The 22,664-nt window shown below is 44.8% G+C and overlaps 1 non-coding gene across 1 annotated transcript; it reads left to right on the top strand.

Moving 5' to 3' along the window:
• Window positions 1–20,977: 20,977 nt before the first annotated feature.
• Trnaa-cgc (transfer RNA alanine (anticodon CGC)) lies at window positions 20,978–21,050 on the top strand. Its single transcript has one exon. It is a non-coding gene; the product is annotated as a tRNA-Ala (tRNA).
• The last annotated feature ends 1,614 nt before the right edge of the window (window positions 21,051–22,664 follow it).

The raw sequence follows: 22,664 nt of genomic DNA, 5'->3' as shown, positions 1-22,664 counted from the left end.
TACGATTAAATTATTTTAGAGGAACAAAGGAAAGCATAGGAGCTTCTTTGTTCCACTAAAAGAATTTGATCGTACGATGTATTTCCGTACGAGAAAAATCGATGCCTGTACGCCTAAATGTCGGTTTGGCGAATGACACGTGCTACCTAGTTAAACTTCTCGGTCTAGTTACGTCGGTTAAAAGAGGGATATTCGAGTCTTTGCTTTTGGAACGTTTTCTTCAATTACCTATATGTCGAATAGTGAAAGACTATCACCGGTAGACACCTGGCGGGGATAACTGATCAAGTGATAATTGATCAGTTATCGACCGGGGTTGAAAATTATTAAATCACTAAAATCGCTATCAAAAAATAGGGGTTGGTGGTAGAAGGGTGAAAATTTATGCCGCATCATAAAAAAATAAAAATAAAAATTTCTGTTCACAAAATAAGAAAAAAATTTTTGGGGTGGACCACACTTATCACTTAGGGGTATGAAAAATAGATTACGACCGATTCTCAGACGTACCGAACATACATGTAAAATTTCATCAGACTCGGTCGAGCCGTTTCGGAGGAGTATGGCAACTGACACTGTGACACAAGAATCTTATATACAAGGATTGGTCTAAGTCGTTAGAAGTACGCATCGTCAGAGCGGGAAGATCACTGAATGGTAAACGCAGCACAATGCATCCCGTGACCACTTCGTTCGTTCACCGGCTCTGGTGTTGAAACTGGATGTGAGTCACCTCTTTACAACCTCAGTCACGTTTACGTGGTCCACAGTTCTACATACACTCCAAGTTCGGATACATTTGGGCCATTTATTATGGCTGTTTACACTTTCACAAACCTTAGTGTAAAGATTTTTGGTGTTCATGTTCTGGAATGCGCATTTGGCGACCGTGTAGGTGCAATTCCGAAGTCTCCACTCAGATTATGACGTGGTCGTGAGCGGCGAGTGTTTACTGCTGGCGCCTGGGCAAGTATCCGGAATGTGAGTCGTGATCTGTCAGTAAGTCGAAACACATTCCCGATACTGTCTCAGCCGCCAGGTGTTCTTCCTGGCATCAGCGATCAACTGTACTCCATTCAGTGAGAAGACATCAAAGGTCAACCATTCTGGTACCACGAAAACGGATAGTGTGAGACGCTGCTCCCCATTCCTATGGAGAGGATGAAGATCTTTTGTCACAAACACTAAAAGTGTAGCATAGACGCTAAGGGGACGTTAGGCTTAGGCATAAGGCTTACCGGCCAGTGATCTTCATCAGTGCGGTCGCACTCACATTACCCGAACACATACGGGAATCAGTAGATTAACTGCCGTGAGTAATGAGTATATTGGGCTGGGGCACTACAAATGTAGTGTGTGGACCGTAGTTGGAAGTGTGGAACTCACGGGGAGAGTGACAGAGATAAGTCCCTGCAGTCCCACTAGCATCTGTGTCCTCGGTGGCTCAGTCGGATAGACCATCTGCCATGTAAGTAGGAGATCCCAGGTTTGAGCCCCGGTCGGGGCAGACATTTTGAACTGTCCCCGTTGACATTTATCAACGCCTGTATGCAGCTAAAGGTCTGGATTTCATTGCTGTAAAGTTGTTTGTGTGGCCTCGCTTCGCATGCCACTATTGGCGACCGTTCAGGATTCACTGCGGCGTCACGGCCGGATTCTTACAAGCTACTCACAGGCTACTGTTAATAACCCCAGTTACGTATTCTTGGTGCGGAGTTCTACATACCCTCCTTGTTTTGATTCATTAATTCCATTCATTATTAGAGTTGCTTTCTTAAAAAACGTGAGGGTAATGGTTTATGGCGCTCATGCATTGGACTCCGTACTTGGCGACGGTACAGGAGCGATTCCGAAGTAACCAGTCACGTTATTATAAGCTCTTCAACAATTTCTCGTGGTGTCTGAGTTGGTACTGGAAATGTGGATCGTGGTTGTAAATCGAATCATATTCTCAGTACTGACTCAGCCGCCAGGTATCTCATCCTGGTGCTTCCAGTGTAGTGTGCTACAGCCACAGAGAAGATATGAGGAGTCAACCACCGAGGTGGGAAGGAAAACGGATCATCTGATACCCTCCTTGACTGCTCTAGGGTAGGGATTAACATGTGAAGCAACAAACAACGGAAATCCAGTATCTATGAGGGCTATTATTATTATTATTATTATTATTATTATTATTATTACCTCCAGTCAGCCGCGGAGTTAAAAACACATTGAAAATCCGATGAATGTTCAAATGTTCAAATGTGTGTGAGTTCTTAAGGGACCAAACTGTAGAGGTCATCGGTCCCTAGACTTAGACACTACTTAAAGTAACTTAAACTACACTACTGGCCATTAAAATTGCTACACCAAGAAGAAATGCAGATGATAAACGGGTATTCATTGGACAAATATACTATACTAGAACTGACATGTGATTACATTTTCACGCAATTTGGGTGCATAGATCCTGAGAAATCAGTACCCAGAACAACCACCTCTGGCCGCAATAACGGCCTCGATACGCCTGGGCATTGAGTCAAACAGAGCTTGGATGGCACGTACAGGCACAGCTGTCCACGCAGCTTCAACACGATACCATAGTTCATAAAGAGTAGTGACTGGCGTATTGTGACGAGCCAGTTGCTCGGACACCATTGACCAGACATTTTCAATTGGCGAGAGATCTGGAGAATGTGCCGGCCAGGACAGCAGTCCAACATTTTCTGTATCCAGAAAGGCCCGTACAGGACCTGCAACATGCAGTCGCGCATTATCCTGCTCAAATGTACGGTTTCGCATGGATCGAATGAAGGGTAGAGCCACGGGTCGTAACACATCTGAAATGTAACGTCCACAGTCCAAAGTGCCGTCAATGCGAACAAGAAGTGACCGAGACGTGTAACCAATGGCACCCCATACCATCACGCAGGGTGATACGCCAGTATGGCGATGACGAATACACGCTTCCAATGTGCGTTCACCGCGATGTCGCCAAACACGGATGCGACCATCATGATGATGTAAACAGAACCTGGATTCATCCGAAAAAATGACGTTTTGCCATTTATGCACTCAGGTTCGTCGTTGAATACACCATCGCAGGCGCTCCTGTCTGTGATGCAGTGTCAAGGGTAATCGCAGCCATGGTCTCCGATCTGATAGTCCGTGCTGCTACAAACGTCGTCGAACTGTTCGTGCAGATGTTTGTTGTCTTGCAAACGTCCCCAACTGTTGAGTCAGGGATCGAGACGTGGCTGCACGATCCGTTACAGCCAGGCGGATAAGAGGCCTGTCATCTCGACTGCTAGTGATACGAGGCCATTGGGATCGAGCACGGCGTTCCATATTAACCTCCTGATCAACCGATTTTATATTCTGCTAACAGTAATTGAATCTCGACCAACACAAGCAGCAATGTCGCGATACGATAAACCGCGATACGCTACAATCCGACCTTTATCAAAGTCGGAAACGTGATGGTACGCATTTCTCCTCCTTACGCGAGGCATCACAACAAAGTTTCACCAGGCAACGCCGGTCAACTGTTGTTTGTGTATGAGAAATCGCCGGCAGCGGTGGTCTCGCGGTTCTAGGCGCGCAGTCCGGAACCGTGCGACTGCTACGGTCGCAGGTTCGAATCCTGCCTCGGGCATCGATGTGTGTGATGTCCTTAGGTTAGTTAGGTTTAAGTAGTTCTAAGTTCTAGGGGACTGATGACCACAGCAGTTGAGTCCCATAGTGCTCAGAGCCATTTGAACCATTTATGAGAAATCGGTTGGAAACTCTCCTCATGTCAGCACATTGTAGGTGTCACCACCGGCGCCAACCTTGTGTGAATGCTCTGAAAAGCTAATCATTTGCATATCACAGCATTTTCTTGCTGTCGGTTAAATTTCGCGTCTGTAGCACCTCTTCTTCGTGGTGTAGCAATTTTAATGGCCATTAGTGTAACTTATGCTAAGAACAACACACACACCCATGCCCGAGGCAGGACTCGAACCTCCGGCGGGAAGGGCCACGCAGTCAGTGACATGGCGCCTCTAACCGCGCGGCCACTCCGCGTGGCAAATACGGTGAAGCTTTGTGCAAATGAGTGGCGCATTTATCACTCCACGTCGCAGTTTTTTTGCTCTGAGACCACAGCGAGCACGTGTAGATGCCTAAAAAATAGTACTTCGTGACAAATGTGTGGTCCTGCTGAGGATTTTCTCCTTATGACATGCAGCTCACATAACGTAACTGCCACACGTTTCCTTTTCGTGACAATTTTCGTCTGCATGCCGTAGGCGCAACGAAGAGGTCGTGCAGCGTTTTCACCCACCATACAGCCCCGACTTGGTTCAAATGGCTCTAAGCATTATAGGACTTAATATCTAAGGTCATCAATCCCCTACAACTTAGAACTACTTAAACCTAACTAACCTAAGGACATCACACACATCCATGCCCGAGGCAGGATTCGAACCTGCGGCCGTAGTGGTCGCGCGGTTCCAGACTGAAGCGCCTAGAACCGCTCGGTCAAACCGGCCGTCGCCCCGACTTGACTTCCGTTGATTTTCACCTCTCCGCTCAGATGAAACTGTTAGCTGTGGGGACAATATTTTGGCACAGACAATGACCTACAGACCAGCAAGGAGCATTGGCGGAAACCACACACGGCTGCGTTCTATGACGAAGGCATTGGAAGGCTGGTACCACGTTACGACAAATATGTAAGTCGGAACAGTGACCGTTATAGAGAAGTATATGGAAGGTGTAGCTAAATGTTACAAATAAAACATTTTTAATTTTATACGTGGTGTCCGTTCTTTCGGAATTCTCCGAAAGAAAAGACGCTATTTTGATCCTGCAGCTACTACGAATGAAGACGCAAAGGAATTACAGACATTAGCTGCCACGGGTTATATCAATGGGACAGTTTCAAGTCTAAACATGATTTTGCAAGTGATTTTTTTAATTGCGCCATACTGCTTTAGGAAATTGATGTCCGGGCCCTGACCTTCAAATCTTAAGAATGTAAGCGGGCCCGTTTGCCCATAAGGCCCGCCTTGCAGGAGCAGCGAAACGTCAGCAACTACTGTAGGCTGGGAAACGTATGAAGTTACTTTTCTACCATACACTGCTTCAAAACACGCATGACTATCGTTAGCAGCACGCCTTCTGCGGGGCGCAATATTACATTAAGGCAGATTTGCTTACCTGTTTACCGTGTCTGTTTATCGGCTTTTCACTGGTTGCCTGCCATGTCTAAATGCGCGGCATCTCTCTGCAAGCCTGGTGTCTAGCTCTATATGTTCGATTTTGGGTTAACTCAGGATAGTCAAAGTTTTCTGTACGGTCACTGTAGGTGCCGCACGCGCGGGATTCAGTCCGATGTCAGATGCCGAATTCGTACGTGTTCTTCACGGGCTACTATTTATAAAACGAGTCACGTATTGTCAGTGCGCAGTTCTGCTTGTACTCCCCGCTTTGTTTCATTCAGGCCATTCATTATGCGATTTGGGATTTTCAGAATCATTGTAGTAAGGATTTGTGGCCATCATGCATTGAGCTTCACATTTGGCGACCGTGCACGAGCGAAAAGTCACCAGTCAGGTTATTACAAGCTCTTCAGCGGTTACCCCTGGTGTCTAGGTTAGTACTGGCAATATGAATCGTGACTCGTTGTAAATCGAATCATGTTCCCAATACTGACTCAGCCATGAGGTGTTTCGTCCTAGTGTTGACAGTGTAACATGCACCAGTTACGCACCCATTTACCGAGAAGGAATGAGCAGTCAACCACCTTGGCGCAAGCAAAACGGATCATGTGAAACCTTCCTTGTCTGTTCCAGAGTAGGGATTAATAAGTAAAGCGACCTCCAGTATCTACGAGGACTATGTTTTTGGGGGAAGGGGGGTTTCAACTAGTCACGAAATTGAAACCATAGTGAAAATCCGGTGAAGCTTTATTCAGATTTGTGATGCCGTGTCCCTAGTGTGGCCTTTTATCGCTCCACAACGCACTTTTGAGTTCCGAGTGCACATTGAGGATCCATAGATGCCTAGAAAGTAGTGCCTCCTGCCAAGTGTGAAGTCCTGCTGAAGGGTTTCGCCTGATTTCATGCAGCCCACACAACATAACTGTCATGCGTTTCCTTTTTCGTCACAATTCTCGGCTGCATACTGTAGGAGCGACGAAGACACTCCTGAAGCGTTTTCGACGGTAAGTGTCTGATCGCTCACCATAAAGCCAGGAATTGGCTCACTCTGATTTTTATCTCTTCGCTCATTTGAACCACTGGCTAAGAGGGCAGCGTTTTGGGACACAGCGAACTGCAGAGCAGCATACAGCACTGGTGGAAAGCACAGGCGGCTGCCTTGTATGATTAGTAGCTGGAAGATTAGCTAAATGCCACACATAAAACATTTTTAATTTTCACTGTGGTTTCAACTTCGTGACCGATTAGAGGTTACAAGAAAATATATTGCTACATGGCTGAAACGATCACCAATCACAGTTGCAGGTTGACTATATAATGAGTACCAGGGCCAACAAAAGATTTATTTCCAGTATTTAATTTAATTATTGACTGAATTTACTATTTAAAATGTTGTCATAATCTACTCAGTAAGGAGTATAATCTTACGTCTAAGGTTTAACAGAACACGTCAAGTTTTAACATTAGAAAATGTGTGTGAGTCTCGTGGCAGCTTAACTCACGGCGCCAGTATTTGAGAGAGCAGCTAGCGACTCACAACAAACTTTAAACGTCGTATCGAACGTTTGTGAAATTTTTCTCCTGACAGCCCCCCTCCACCCCAGAAAATAAGGAAAGGAAAAACGTTTTTCATTTACTCCCTTTCGATGTTCATGCAGTAAAATCAATGGCTCCAAGGACTATAGGACTTAACATCTAAGTTCATCAGTCCCCTAGACAGAACTACTTACTAACATCCATGCCCGAGGCAGGATTCGAACCTGCGACCGTAGCAGCCACGTGGTTCCGGACTGAAGCGCCTAGAACCGCTCGGCCACAGCGGCCGGCTCATGCCGTAAAATTTAAGCTCCAATCATGCCATTTTAATTCAGTATTTATTTGCTAATAACACTATTTGCAACACGCTTTGCAGGTAGTACCCTGATATAGCATTGAAAGCAGCTGCGAAATTACATCATTCTACGACTCATAGTTAATATAATAGAGATATCTCGTCATCAACTCAAAGACACGTGAAAAACCGTTCATGAAACGGACCGCACGTAACACAGTCTATACTCATACAGTGTTTGATAATAAGAGGACTTCTCATCTTCCAGCAAAGATTAAAGATAATTTCTGTAGCTTTTATAAACTTTTTAATTACATTGTGGTTGAATAAACCGTAACTAATGAAAACAACATAATTAAGGTTTTGCATCTTCAACAATAACCGATGATGCTTGATGATAAGTATATCATACTTTAACTCACTTGTAATCAGATCACCCATCAACTTTCACGCAACACACACCTACCCACCCGCATGCACGCACACACACACACACACACACACACACACAAAGTAGGCAAACATGGAAGGAATTCAGGGATGCACTGTTAGGACTGCAACAGAAGTGTATCACATATGTTTGCGGAATTTGAATGGGAACCCTTGAGTTCGAGTCTTGACAGAACTGAAGAGTATGAGGGTTTACTGGATTTCGCACTGCAGCCTAGTGTTCATTGATATGGAACAATGTGGCAGATTAAAGTGGTATACCTAACTGTAACTGTGGCCAGAGGATCTAACTTTTGTTTGTTGTGGATTGCCTATGGAATACAAGGTACTGGGTTCGTGTCTCGCTCCGAAACGTGTCTTTAACCTGTCAGGGTGTTGCATTCCGCTGAGAGTGGTTGAATCATTCTGCAAAAAATCGCCTTATGCTGTGGCGAAACCATTTCTCGGCCATACCCTTCGTTCCACGAGTGCTAGTCCCACAAGGGATGAAGGAGTACTTCTGTGAGGTAGGAGGGAGGTATCGGCAAAAGGTATACAGTGAGGGTGGATCGTGAGGCGTACCTGGATAGTTAAGACGATAAAAGCGTTACCCGCGAGATGCGAAGTTCAAATGGTTCAAATGGCTCTGAGCACTATGGGACTCAACTGCTGTGGTCATAAGTCCCCTAGAACTTAGAACTACTTAAACCTAACTAACCTAAGGACAGCACACAACACCCAGCCATCACGAGGCAGAGAAAATCCCTGACCCCGCCGGGAATCGAACCCGGGAACCCGGGCGTGGGAAGCGAGAACGCTACCGCACGACCACGAGATGCGGGCTGATGCGAAGTCTTAGGTTAGGTCCCACTCTGGCACACAGATGTAATGTTCCCGAAAGTTTCATTATTAGATAGATCCACACTCCCTAAACCCCCGTTGAATATTCACCCATATCCTGCTCCCCACCCTCCCCCTCCAGCCCTGTCAGCAAGTGCACGAAAACCGACTTGTAAGACTAATCTGCAACCCTCTAGTAATCTTCCCACCCTCCCTTACCTTAACCCGTGTCTCTTCAATACCCTCAGGACTGCTCTGAAAAAGTCTATTTCGTTTCTTAACGATAATTTGCTACTTACAAGACCTCCACCCTCCCCTACTTATTACCTGCACTTCCTCACAGAAGTCAGCGAAAGATCTCCTCGAGATGAAGTCATTCCCTAAATTTATTGCTCACTGAGCTTTGCTGGTGGAATTTGACGCCATTATCCTGCTGTTTCTTTTCTTCTTTCCTTTGCCCCAACAACGTGCAGTCAGTGATGATATTTTCTCCTGCCTACAGGAGGAGCTATTTTTAGATATTTAGCTCCTTACTGTAGTACAGGAGATTTACTACAGCTGAGACTGCTCCTAACTTTTAACATTCTTGTAGTGAGTCTTGAAAGCTGAATCTATTCCACGAGCAAGGAAAGTATTCGACGTAGCGATCGTAAGGTGGATCCAGAATATTAGAACGCGTGAGTCGAATCAAAGTACGAGTAGTTGGATGTGTAATATGTACACGCACCCAGGCCTAAATCAGGATTATCCGTTGACCCCAATGTGTGAGTTAACTGGAAACTGCTCAAACAGGAACTTGAATTTTATCTTTCGTGCTAAAGTAAGGATTCCATCGACAACCCAAATGATAAAGGTAATCAATTAAATCGTTGGTCTATTACGGATTTTGAAATTGCTGATGACAGTTACAGAGAACTTGCTTAACGCGGACGTCACTGCTGCTGGTTTGGTTCAGCTGTCAGATGGGGCATTAAGCGCAGTGGGCACTGACGTGTTGTTTGAGAGAATAAGCCTTTGTTCATCTCCCTGATTTTTCTTGATCCCTCGCTCCTCAAGTTCATCAACAACATAAATACAAGTATTTACTAACTTCTACTTACCTTTTTTAGCCTGTTCCAGGAACAAGTGAAACACTTTACAGACGAAATGTGTGAAAATGAGCAAGAAAATAAAATCTCTTGAATAAGTGAGCTGAATTTAACTTTCGTGGTTTCTCAGCCCCAACAGTATAGGAGTGCATTCCTTCGAAACGATTTAGCTCATGTCAGTACGTCTTCACAAGACTGGTTTGTCGCAGTTTGCCACACATACCTAACTGTTAGAACCTACTTTCATTTGAACGTGCTTACCGTATTCAAGCGTTTGTCCCCCCTCTACAGTTTTCACCCTCCACTACCGAAATGACGATTCTTTGATGCCTCACAATGTGCTCTGTCAAGTGACCCTTTCCAAGAGTCAAGCTGTGCCATAAATTTATTTTTCCCTAATTCCACTTATTACGTCCTCATAAGGTATTCCACCTATCCATCTGGTCTTCGTTTTTCACAACACTTCTAAGACGTCTGTGCTCTTCTTGTCTGAACAGTTAACTGTTCACGCTTCATATGCTGGGAAAGCTACATTCCGCACACGTACCTTTACAAAAGACTTCCTAACCTCTTTTTCATAGCTGCTTTTCTTCTTATTGCCAGTGTGCATTTTCTGTCTTTTCTAGCTCGGCCACTATTTGTCATTTTCGTGCCCAAATAGCAAAACTAATCTACTACTTACGAGTTCCTAATCTAACTCCAACACAATCATACTTATATTCGACTACATTTCATTAGCCTTGTTTCACTATTGTCGGTGTTCTTATTATAATCTCTTTTCAAGAAATTATCCTTTCCCTTTTGTTGCTCTACCAGCTTCTTAGCCGTCTCTGACAGAATTACAATGCAATCGACAAAGCGCAAAGTTATTATATCTTCTCTCTGATCCTTAGTTCTCTTTCCAGATTACTCACTGCTTTCCTTCTCAGCTTGCTCAGTGTACAGCCCGAATAACATCACGGATAGGATATAATCCTGTCTCTGCCTCTTCTCATCTGTGGCTTCCCTTACACGCCCTTCCATTTTTGTAGCTGAAGTTTGGTTTCTATGCAAATTACAAATAACCTTCGCTCCCTGTATATTATCTTTGCCAGCTTCAAAATCTGAGGAAGCTCACTCTAAATTGTCAAAAGCTTTCTCTAAATCCATGTACATTTGCCGTTTAAATACAGTATTAGAATAGTCGAATTGAAAACTAAGATTTGTTGGAAGAATTTTGGAAAGGAGCGGTGCATTTGTAAAGGAAATCACGCACCCACCCACCAACATTCGCACAACACACACATACACCCCTCTCCCCCCCCCCCCCAGACAGGCACACACACACACACACACACACACACACACACACACACACACAAAGCAGGCAAACACGAAAGGAATTCAGGGACGCACTGTTAGGACCGCAACAGAAGTGTAACACATATGTTTGCGGAACTTGACTGGGATCCCTTGGAGCCGATGTAGATGTCACGAAACCCTGTTGTGTAAATTTAGCATGTCTTTATTGGAAGATGACTGTGAAACCATTTCGTTGCCACCAATGCATACTTCGCACAGTGACCATTCAAAGAGACTGAGATTTTGCGGTGCATTCAGATCCATTTAGACAGATATTTTCCTTCGCTCATTACACGAATGACAAATGAAAGAAAACTAATAATATTGGCGCGATGTATCCACCGCCACGTACTGTACAGTGGCGTGCGGGGTATGTACTTTTACATTGATCTCAGTCGTCAGAAACATGCGTCGTGGTGGCTGGAATATCACGGAACGACAGACGCACATCCCTGTCTCCGCATTCATTTCTTTTATGGGCTGCTTATTGCATATGGTGCTAAAACCAGATGTAAGGCATCTATTTACGTCCTCAGTCTCGTTCTACATATGCTCCTGGTTCTGTTTCATTCACACCGTTCGTTACGACTGTTTAGATTTTCAGAAACTTTAGTATATAGTGTCCTTGAACTCATGCTCTGGACTACACATTTGGCGACCGTGCAGGGACTGTTTCGGAGTCACCAATCAAATTATTATGTGCGCGTGAGCGGTGAGCCGTTATCGCTGCCGTCTGAGGATGTATCAGGAATGTGAGTCGTGGCGTGTAAGTCGAAGCACATTCCCGATACAGACTCAGCCGCCAGGTGCTTCTTCCTAGCATCATCAGACAAGAGTACTCCATTCACCGAGAAGACATCGAAAGTCAACCATTCAGGTACGACCGAAAACGGATCAAGTGACGTACTGTTCGTGGTTCCAGTGTAGGAGTGAAGATGTGATGACTTTCCGTCAAATGGTACGCAATGTGGCCTTTCTGACAGGAAATCACAAATTCAGTGGTACAACTGCGACTATATTCCATAGGCACGCAGTATGATTAGAAGCCGCTTGCAATCAACTTGAGATACCCTGTAGATAGCACTCATTACTTCGTGTGGATAAAGAGCCAGTTACGTTTCAGAAGAACGACATTTTATCAGTGCGGTCTTGTTATGTGTCTATAGATCGTTTTCTTCGATCTATTTCATAATTTTGGAATTCAGTGTATGCTCCTAAATCCTGTTACAAGTCGGTGCCACCGTTATTGGTGTTTCAGGTGCCAGTCCGTATTCTTCCATTGTCGAATTTTTTCGTATACTTTGGACTGTTCTTGTCAAAAGTACAGACCTCTTGTCGATTAACGTAATTGCTTCACATGAATTTAAAAAATTGATTGAATTGTGTTGCCATTATACCCGAAAGGTCGTATTGCTAAATTTTTAAAAAAAGGGCCTGTCTATTGTTCTTGCCCATATGTAATCACATCGCATCAAAAAATCATTACCTCAGACTGTTTGCGGCCGTTGTTGTTGTGTAATATCACAACATCCATCCGGTACTTAGTCCTGGCGTAAAGACACTATCAGTTCGTTGTTTAATTAGCGACTTGTGGATCTTTCTCTTCGTTGGCTCTTTCAAAGGCTCCCACACTTCGCGCAGTACACTAAAAGAAAATTCGAGCGTACAGAATATTAGACCAACTATGTCATTGGACTTAAGAGTTTCTAGGAACACAGCTTGCTACTTTAAACAAAGTCTTCAGTCTGGTGCAGAATTTCAGAACAATCACTCGAAGCAGTTACTTCCATAAAATTTCTTGACTTACGCATACAAAGCGATTTGAAATGGAGCGACAGCCTAGAATTAATCTCGAGTAAGACAGATGCTACACTGAGATTCATTGGAAGAATCATCATGATACAGGATCCGTGCCAGAGAGAACTGTCAGAGGAAGCAGAGGAGATCCACAGAAGAGCACCACATTTAGTTACAGGTTCGTTTAGTAAACACGAAAACGTCTCGGAGATCGTCAATCGAGTCCCTTGGCAGACGCTGTAAGAGAGGCGTTCTGCATCTCGGTGTGGTGTATTCTTCAAGTTCCGAGAGCGAACGTTTGTTCGTTAATAGAAGAGTCAACAAATACATTGCTTCCTCCTAAGTATATCTCGCGAAAGGACCGTGAAGATAAAATCAGAGTTATCCGTGTACGCACGAGGATTACCGGCAATCGTTGTTCCCGCGAACTGTTTGCGACTGGAACAGGAAAGCCAGGAAGTGAGAGTGGTACACAAAGTACCCTCCGCCACACACTCAAATGTAATCTAATCTAATCAGGAAGTATTCATGTAAATGTTCACGTCTAAGTTGCGTGCAGTTCAAGTTAAGAAAACCGTGTTTGCTGACAGCTAGTGGAAGTGTGACAATACGAGCATTCTAGTATTTAAGAATGAAATTCGCCAACAGCCGTGTACTTGGCCAGCCGCTGTCCCATGTCCACAACGGATCAACAGAAATGGAAGATTCTAGTGTTACCAAGAGGTAACTAACTGGTACTTCCTCGTAATTAATTTCAGCTGAATAAAAATGTTTCGCAGAGACTGATTTCACTTCATCACTTTCTTCGCAAAAGTACCAACTGCTAATCAGAACTATGAGACTTCTATAAATCATGGCGAATATATTGTTCAGTCGAATTTTAAGGACTGTGCGCCACAAAAACCCTGTCTAACATTAAATTCATTGTTAAATACAGTCAGCTTTCAATATAGACCTGGCCTGGCGCATGCTTCTTTTAGGAATACAAACCAAGCAAATACTGAATATTCACATAAAACAAAAAGTATTTCATTTTCTTCAGCGGAGGTGGTTGTGCGGTCTTTGGCCGCCGGCAAATTGCAACCTTGCCCTTGTATGACAGCTACCCTTCCGTCTACCAGGACCATCGAAAACTGCGTGGTTCGTTACAAATACAGAACTACTGCAACGCTATTACACCATCCTTTAGCACAAATAAATATCTCCACTTGTAGCAGGTTTGTTCGCTCAGCAGTAGACCTCCTATGCTTACAATATAGTTAAGAATGAAAACAAGAACGTGACAGCTCGCATTTGGCCTTCCGTCTCAGTCTCCACGTGGTGTTTACCTGGTTGTTCCAGTACAGTGCATGTGATTCAATTTGGAGACGTTTCCGTGCGTAATGTAGGACGGAAATCTTGCACTTTAGTTGCCATCCGGTGAGGTATCGAGAGTGCAGTTCGTATAATTTTGAAATCGAATGACCTCTTGATGCTTCTTCGGATGCCATCTACATTTTCACGTCCATATCTGCATTCATATTTCCGTCAATGGATATTCTATTAAGAGATAAGAACAGAAAGTTTAACAGTAGTGTTGTGTAAAGAAAACTGGTCCCCACATATCACTGTTGTCCCATGAGGAAATGGAATACTGGCCGGCCGGGGTGGCTGAGCGGTTCTAGGCGCTACAGTCTGGAACCACGCGACCGCTACGGTCGCAGGTTCGAATCCTGCCTCGAGCATGGATGTGTGTGATGTCCTTAGGTTAGTTAGATTTAAGTAGTTCTAAGTTCTAGGGGACTGATGACCTCAGATGTTAAGTCCCATAGTGCTCAGAGCCATTTGAACCAAATGGAATACTGTGGGAAAAGCCGGTATTTATACGAAACGCAAGTACTCGCACCAATGGCAAAACGTTAGTCACGTTGTGGCGTTTCTCGACCTGAGACCGTTTGCTCCAATTGCAACTAGTCGTGGACTAGCAGACTACTGCCTCATCACAAATGGCGTCTGGTGCTGCTCAAACGACGGCTTTTCTTCGAGGTCCGAAACAATAGAGACTCCTGCTTCAAATTTATGTACGTGGGTTGGAACTTTAATAGTAGCAACTGTTTATTTAAAACTGATACAAAACAGATACGTGTTTCTGGGTTTTAGTGTCCTTCAGAGTAATCACCAAAAATGTGTATAACCCGTTGGCATCAATGAGAAAGTCATAACATACTGGTAGTAGCGCCAGTTGGGTCGGTAGTTGAAATGGAGAGGTGTGATACCAGAGTAGGTCGCTAGTCAAACTTTAGTTTGTTTACCTGGAAGATGATATCTTTTCTAAAAGAATTATGATTCAGTGTTTCTTCAATTAACATTTCTATTTATTAATAAATGTGGAATTATTATTACATAGTATACCAAGTGGGTGAGATGTGAATGCGAATTTGGAGGAAGGCGTACTCCAGTAGTCAGTGAAGTCGTGGAAAGCCAGTGTGAAAGGGTGGCGAAGCGGTTAGCGTGTCTGGCTAATAAGCAGGTGACCAGGGTTCGAATCCTGGGCTTGGCACAAATTTTCATTTGTCACTTCAGTCTACATATATCTCTCCCTCTTTCCAAGCATTTATCCCGACTGGCGAGGTCTGCTGTTATGGTTAACCGGATTTGGCGCGTTAATTTTAAGGGGTGGCCGGATGCCCCTTCCTGTCGCCATCCCATACACCCCCCCCCCCTGCCCCAGAACGGAATGTGTGTACCCTGTCTGCGTCTAGTGTAATCCGTGGAATAGTGCGAATGTTTCAAATGTCTGCGAGTCGTGTAGCTGAGGCGGAACGTGGGGACCAGCCCGGTATTCATCTAGTGAGACGTGGAAAACCGCCTAAAAACCACATCGAGGCTGGCCGGCACAGCGGCCCTCGTCGTTAGTCCGCCGGACGGATTCGATCCGGGGCCGGCGCACCTACCCGACGAGACCAGGAAGCAGCGCGTTAGTGCTCTCAGCTACTCAGGCGGGTTCAGTCTGCATATATACATTAACGTAATTATGATTCCGCACCTACAGCGATAAACGTTGTAATGCTTATCGTCAAATATTTCACACATTAAGTCACTTGTAGTCAGACGTCTGAAGCAGTTTTGTGCGAATATATTGGAGTTCGAGTCTAATTGTATAGAAATGCAAGGAGGAGAGAGAGCTTGACTCGTGTTCGTTCAGGGCGGAGGAAGGGGGTCGGGTGGATGTAACTCGCTCAGTTGCCTTAGATGTACCTGACACCGGAAGTGATACGAAACCGGAGATAAGTGGTGAGGTCTTCGTACCGGTCGTGTGTAACTGCTTAGTTTCTGGAAAAAGGGAGGCTGTGGGGGCGTGCCATCGGGCGTACCTGGAGAGCTGATCTCGTAAAAGCATTGCCCGCGAAATGGAAAGTCTTAGGCTGGAATCCAAATCCGGCATACAGTTGTAATGTGCCAGTAAGTTTCACTATTACATGGGTCCATACTCCAACACCGCCGTCAAAAATTTACCCATATCCTCCCCCTCCAACCTTGTTGCAAGTGCATGATAACCGACTTGCAACGCTCATTCGCAACCCTCTATAGTAATCTCTCCAATACCTTAGCCCGTGTCTCCTGAATGCCCTCAGTGACTACTCAGCAAAGTTCTATTTCATTTCATAAAAAAAACTGCTACTTATGAGAGCCCAACACTTCCTAATGTACCGCCTGCAGTTAACCATAGAAGTCAGGAAACGATCTTCCAGAGTCGTAGCCATTTCCAAAATTCACTCCTCATTGAGGTTTGCTGGTGGAATTTGACGCCATTGTCCTGCAATTCATCCTTTCCTCTCTCTCAGTAACGTGCAGTCAATGATGATGTTTCCCCCTGCTTACAGGAGAGGCTATTTTTACATATTTAGCTCCTTACTGTAGTTGCAGGGGACTGCTGAGGCTGCTCCCAACTTTTAACGCTCTTGTAGTCAGTCTTGAAGGGTAAACCTATTCCACGAGCAATTTAAAGTACCCCACGTAGCGATCTTAAGGTGGATCCAGAATATTAGAACGCGTGAGTCGAATCAAAGGACGATTAGTTGCATGTGTAGAAAGTACGCACACTTACGCCTAAATCAGGATCATCATTCGACTATGCTGTGTCTGAGTTAACTCGGAACTACTCACAAAACAACTAGAATTTTACCTTTCGTGCTAAAGCAAGGATTCCATCGATAGCTCAGACGATAAAGGTAATGAATTAAGTCGTTTCCCTCAGGAGCAGGCGTGTTGGGCTGTTACGGATTTTGGAACTGCAAATGACAGCTACAGAGAACCGTCATAACGCGGACGTCACTGCTGCTGGTTTCGTTCAGCTGTCAGTTTGGGACGTTAAACTCACTGGCCACTGACGTGTAGCTTGAGAGTATAAGTCTTTGTCCATCTCCCAGACTTCGCTTGATGCCTCGCTTCTCACATTCGTCAACTACGTTAGTGTTCTCTACAAAATCTACTTCTCTTTTGTTAACCTGGTTCAAAAACAAGTGTCACACTTTACAATTGAAATGTGTCAGAGCGTGCAAGGAAAGAAAATTTGTTCAGTAAGTCAGCTGAAGCTATCTGTTCTCCTTTCTCTGTCTCAGTGGTATAGGAGTGCATTACTTCTAAACGATTTGTCCAGATCAGTACGTCTTCACAAGACTGAACTGATGCGCCTTGCGACATGTGCGAACCCCTCTTCATCTCCGCATAACTCTTACAACCTGCTTCCATTTGAACGTGCTTACCGTATTCAAGAGTTTGTCACACAGTATAATTTTCACCCTCCGTTACTGAATTGACGATGTCTTTATGCCTCTGAACGTGGCCTATCAACTTGTTGTTCTTCTGCTGTTCAGTCCAGAGACTGGTTTGATGCAGCTATCCATGCTACTCTATCCCGTGCAAGCTGCTTCATCTCCCAGTACCTACCATTCTGAATCTGTTTAGTGTATTCATCTCTTGGTCTCCCAGTACGATTTTTACCCTCCACGCTGCCCTCCAATACTAAATTGGTGATCCCTCGATGCCTCAGAATATGCCCTACCAACCGATCCCTTCTTCTAGTCAAGTTGTGCCACAAATTTCTCTTCTCTCCAATTCTATTCAATACCTCCTCATTAGTTATGTAATCTACCCATCCAATCTTCAGCATTCTTCTGTAGCACCACATTTCGAAAGCTTCTATTCTCTTCTTGTCTAAACTATTTATCGTCCACGTTTCACTTCCATTCATGGCTACACTCCATACAAATACTTTCAGAAACGACTTCCTGACACTTAAATCTATACTCGATGTTAAAAAATTTCTCTTCTTCAGAAACGCTTTCCTTACCATTGCCAGTCTACATTTCATATCCTCTGTCAGTTATTTGGCTCCCCAAATAGCAAAACTCATTTACTACTTTGAGCGTCTCATTTCCTAATCTAATTCCCGCAGCATCATCCGATTTAATTCGACTACATTCCATTATCCTCGGTTTGCTTTTGTTGATGTTCATCTTATATCCTCCTTTCGAGACACATTCTGTTCAGCTGCTCTTCCTATCAACTTATACCTTTTATTAGTGAAGTTGTGCTGTAAATTTTTCTCTAATTCGACTTAGTATGTCCCCATTACTTATTCCATCTATCCATTTAGTCTTCAATTTCCTCGTGTAGCACAACACTTCAAAAGCTTCTGTAGTGAAGAGGAGGAGGAGGTTAGTATTTGACGCTCCGTTGACAACGAGGTCGTTCGAGACGGGACACAAGCTCGACATAGGGGTGAATGAAGAAAGAAAGCGGCCGTGCGCTTCTGGTAGGAACCATCCCGACGTTTGCCTTGGGCGATTTAGGGAAATCACGAAAACCTAAATCAGGATGACGAGACACTGGTCTGAAGCGTCGTCCCCGCCAATGTGAGATCATGGTACTTACATACTCTTCTTGTCTGAACGGTTTGCTATTCACGTTTCTTATGCTGACAGAGCTACACTCCACACTTATACCTTTAGAAAATACTTCCTAACATTTAAATTTACTATCTACGTTGACAATTTTCTCCTTTCCAGAACTTCTTTTCTTGTTATTGCCAGTGTCCATTTTCTATCCTTTCTAGTTCTGCCACCATCAGTCATTTTGGTGTCGAAATAGGAAACATCATATACTCCTTATATCGTAGGAGTTCCTAATCTAATTCTTTCAACATCGCCTGGTTTAATCCATCTACATTTCATTAGCTCTGTTTTACTTTTATTGGTGTTCATCCTGTAATCACTTTTCAAGACACTATCGGTACCGTTCAACTGCTCTTCCAAGTCCTCTGACAGAATTACTATGTAATCGTCGAATTGCAAAGCTTCAATCCCTTCTCCCTAAACCTTAATTGCCTTACTAGATTTACCATTGCTTTCCTTTGCAACTATCTTAGTGGACAGATTTAATAACATCGGCGTTAGGCTACAATCCTGTCGCAGTCCCTTCTCACGTATGGTTTACCTTGCATGCCCTTAGATTGTTGTAACAGCAGTTTGGTTTCTGTACAAGTTGTAAACAAGCTTTCGCTCCCTGTATTTTATCCCTGCTACCGTCAGAATTTCAAAGACTGTAGTCCACTCCACACTGCAAAATCTTTCTCTACACCTAAAAATCCAAAAACGTAGCTTCGCAATAAAAAAAAGTAAAGGGGATGACGAGTTCCTGTCTAATATTTGTTGGAACGGTTCTGCGAAAGTGCAGTGCATCTGTAAAAGAAATCACATACAAGACGCTAGTGCGACAAGTTCCAGAGAACTGTTCCAGTGTTCTGCGTAACAGCAGACATCGAAGGAATCAGAGACGTGTTGCTAGGTTCTTAAAAAGCCAGTATAGACCTTAAGAAAGTGTAACGGAAATGTTTGCGAAACTTGAATGGATAACCATGGAAGAAAGACGACGTAGTTATCGTGAAACACTGTTGTGTGTATTTAGAGAACCTGTATTCGAAGACATGTCTGACGTGCTGTCACCAAACATGTATTTCGCGCAGGGCTCACTGGAAAATGATAAGAGAGATTAGGGCACTTAGAGAAGTATTTACACGGCCATTTTTGCTTCGCTTATTACGTGAATGGAAAAGGAACGAAAGCTGATAATATTGGCACGATGAACCCTCCGCCATACACTGTGCTGTGGCTTGTGGGGTATTTACACTGCTTAAAAATTGCTAAGGAACAAGTTACAGTTGCTAAGAAACAACTGCAAATTGTTGCGGAACAACTGACAACTGCTAAACACGCGACCACCTGTAGTAAAAGGAAATGGAGAGAGAGCAAGGTTACTGATAGTAAAAGGAAATGTAGAGGGCGTGAGGTTTGAAGGGCAGCGAAGCCTGTGCACGAAACCTCTGTATGCATTCGACAGTTCATGCAGTACAGTGTTTGACGAAGGTGTTCTGAGACCGATTAGTGCGACATTGCACATCTTACGGCAATATGTCTGCAAGACATCATCTGAATGCTCACAATCGTGCACGAGCAGTTTGACGACTCAGAGCCTATCGAATTGTCAGTCACTACTGTGGATACAGTAATGGGTGTGTTCAAAAGTGTCATCTCGCCACTAAAGAAGGCCGCTGAAGGTACAAATGCTATGCGAACGTATGCCGGTGGTGGTAGACACACCACCACACCCATGAGAATCGATACGCAACCGTTGGGGCGAAAAGGAACCGACACATCACTCAGACCTAGCAGCCGCTGCCGGTGCACGTGTCTCTGTCAGGAAAATTTTGAGGCGATTAAATCAGATTTGTTTGTATGTTCCGAAGCCTGTTGAATGTATCTCCCTTCAACCAAGCTATCGTCGAGAAAGAGTTCGCTGGTGCAGGGATCATGTTGGTATGGGTCAGCAACAGTGGTCAAGAATGATGTTCTCCGACGAACTCCACTTCACTGTGGCAAGTGATTCCGGCCACCAGTTAGTGCGGAGACAGCGGGTAATGCGTTACCCACCACAGAATGTTTGAAATGTCATCGGTATGGCCGAGGCGTTATGGTGTTCAGACATCGCATGGGCGAACACTGTGGTGTCACCGCCAGACACCACACTTGCTAGGTGGTAGCCTTTAAATCGGCCGCGGTCCATTAGTACATGTCGGACCCGCGTGTCGCCACTATCAGTGATTGCAGACCGAGCGCCGCCACACGGCAGGTCTAGTCTAGACAGACTCCCTAGCACTCGCCCAGTTGTACAGCCGACTTTACTAGCGATGGTTCACTGTCTACATACGCTCTCATTTGCAGAGACGACAGTGTAGCATAGCCTTCAGCTACGTCATTTGCTAAGACCTAGCAAGGCGCCCTATTCTGTTATTATAAGAACTATGTATTCTTAACAGATAATATTGTGAATCATGTACCGTCAAGAGCGACGTTCATCATTAATGGATTAAAGTTAAGCATCAAACTAATTACGTCCGCTTTCTGAATTCTCATTCCTTGTCACCGGGCGAGGTGGCGCAGTGGTTAGCACACTGGACTCGCATTCGGGAGGACGACGGTTCAATCCCGTCTCCAGCCATCCTGATTTAGGTTTTCCGTGATTTCCTAAATCGTTTCAGGCAAATGCCGTGATGGTTCCTTTGAAAGGGCACGGCCGATTTCCTTCCCACTCCTTCCCTAACCCGAGCTTGCGCTCCGTCTCTAATGACCTCGTTGTCGACGGGACGTTAAACACTAACCACCACCACCACCTTGTCATGTTCCAGACCTCACGTCAGTATAGTTCTTCCCTCCTCACGCCAGCCTGCGTGAGCTAAAACGCGTGCATTTCGGCCTCCACTCGTAACACGGTGTTGGCTCTTCTGATAACACAAAAAACACCCCGCATATATTTGCGCGAGGTGCCGTTAGAGGACAGGGAGGTTATTCTGGATTACGTCCTTCTGTTTAGTGGTGCAGCAGGTCCTAACTTCCTGTTTAGGGACGACAATGCGTGCCCACACAGGATCGTTCAGATATCGGATACACTTTAAAGTGAAGATAACATGTGGACTGGCCTGCCAACTTCTTGGACATAAACACTATAGAATATGTATGGGATGCTCTTGGCAATCGTGATTCTGATTGAACACTCCCTCCCCGAACCATGGAAGAAATAGAAAACCGCCTTGAGAGACAGTGGGACAATATCCCATCGGGATTCATCAACAGTTTGGTAGGCAGCGTGAATAACAGGTACAAAACGTGCATGTCGCCCGAGATAAGAGGCGATTTTCCTCACTGAGAGTCGATAACTTTATGTTGGGAGGCTGACTTGTGTCAAGCATGAACGTTATTTATGTCTGTTACCCTGCTTTGCCGTATGGTGAAATCTGCCGGGGTGGCCGAGCGGTTCTAGGCGCTACAGTAGTTCTAAGTTCTAGGGGACTGATGACTTCAGAAGTTAAATCCCATAGTGCTCAGAGCCATTCTTTTGAGAAATATGCTACTCTACTTCTATCAAGTATGTACTGTGTTTCATGTCGTCCATCATTGTCTGTGATAATTCCTGTCCAACAATGGTGCTGTTCCTTAGCAATTGTCAAGTAGTGTAGGTATGCACTGGTCTCATTCGATGGGAGCATGCATCATGCGGGTCGGAACATCACGGAAAGCCAATCGCACCTCCCTGTCTGCCCCGTCCACTTCGTTTGTAGGCTGTTTACGGACTCCACTGCTGAAACTAGATGTAAGGCATCTCTTTACATCCTCATTGATCTATTCCAGGTGCATACTGCTAGTTCGTGTTCATTCGGGCCACTCATTACGAGTTCAAAAATGGTGCAAATGGCTCTGAGCACCATGGGACTTAACATCTTAGGTCATCAGTCCCCTAGAACTTAGAACTACTTAAAACTAATTAACCTAAGGACATCACACACATCCATGCCCGAGGCAGGATTCGAACCTGCGACCGTAGCAGTCCCGCGGTTCCAGACTGCAGCGCCAGAACCGCACGGCCACAGCGGCCGGCACTCATTACGAGTGATGAGATTTGCACAAATGATAGTGTGAAAGTTCTTGGTCTTCATGCTCTGGACTCCACATATGGCGACCGTGCAGGGGCAATTCCGAAGTCGTCAGATTATTACGTGCTCATGAGCAGCTACTTCTGGCGTCTGCGGATGTGTCAGGAATGTGAGTCGGGATCGGT

This window comes from Schistocerca nitens, chromosome 6 (assembly GCF_023898315.1).
Source record: "Schistocerca nitens isolate TAMUIC-IGC-003100 chromosome 6, iqSchNite1.1, whole genome shotgun sequence".
Lineage (NCBI taxonomy): Eukaryota > Metazoa > Arthropoda > Insecta > Orthoptera > Acrididae > Schistocerca > Schistocerca nitens.
This window is presented reverse-complemented; position numbering and strand designations above follow the sequence as displayed.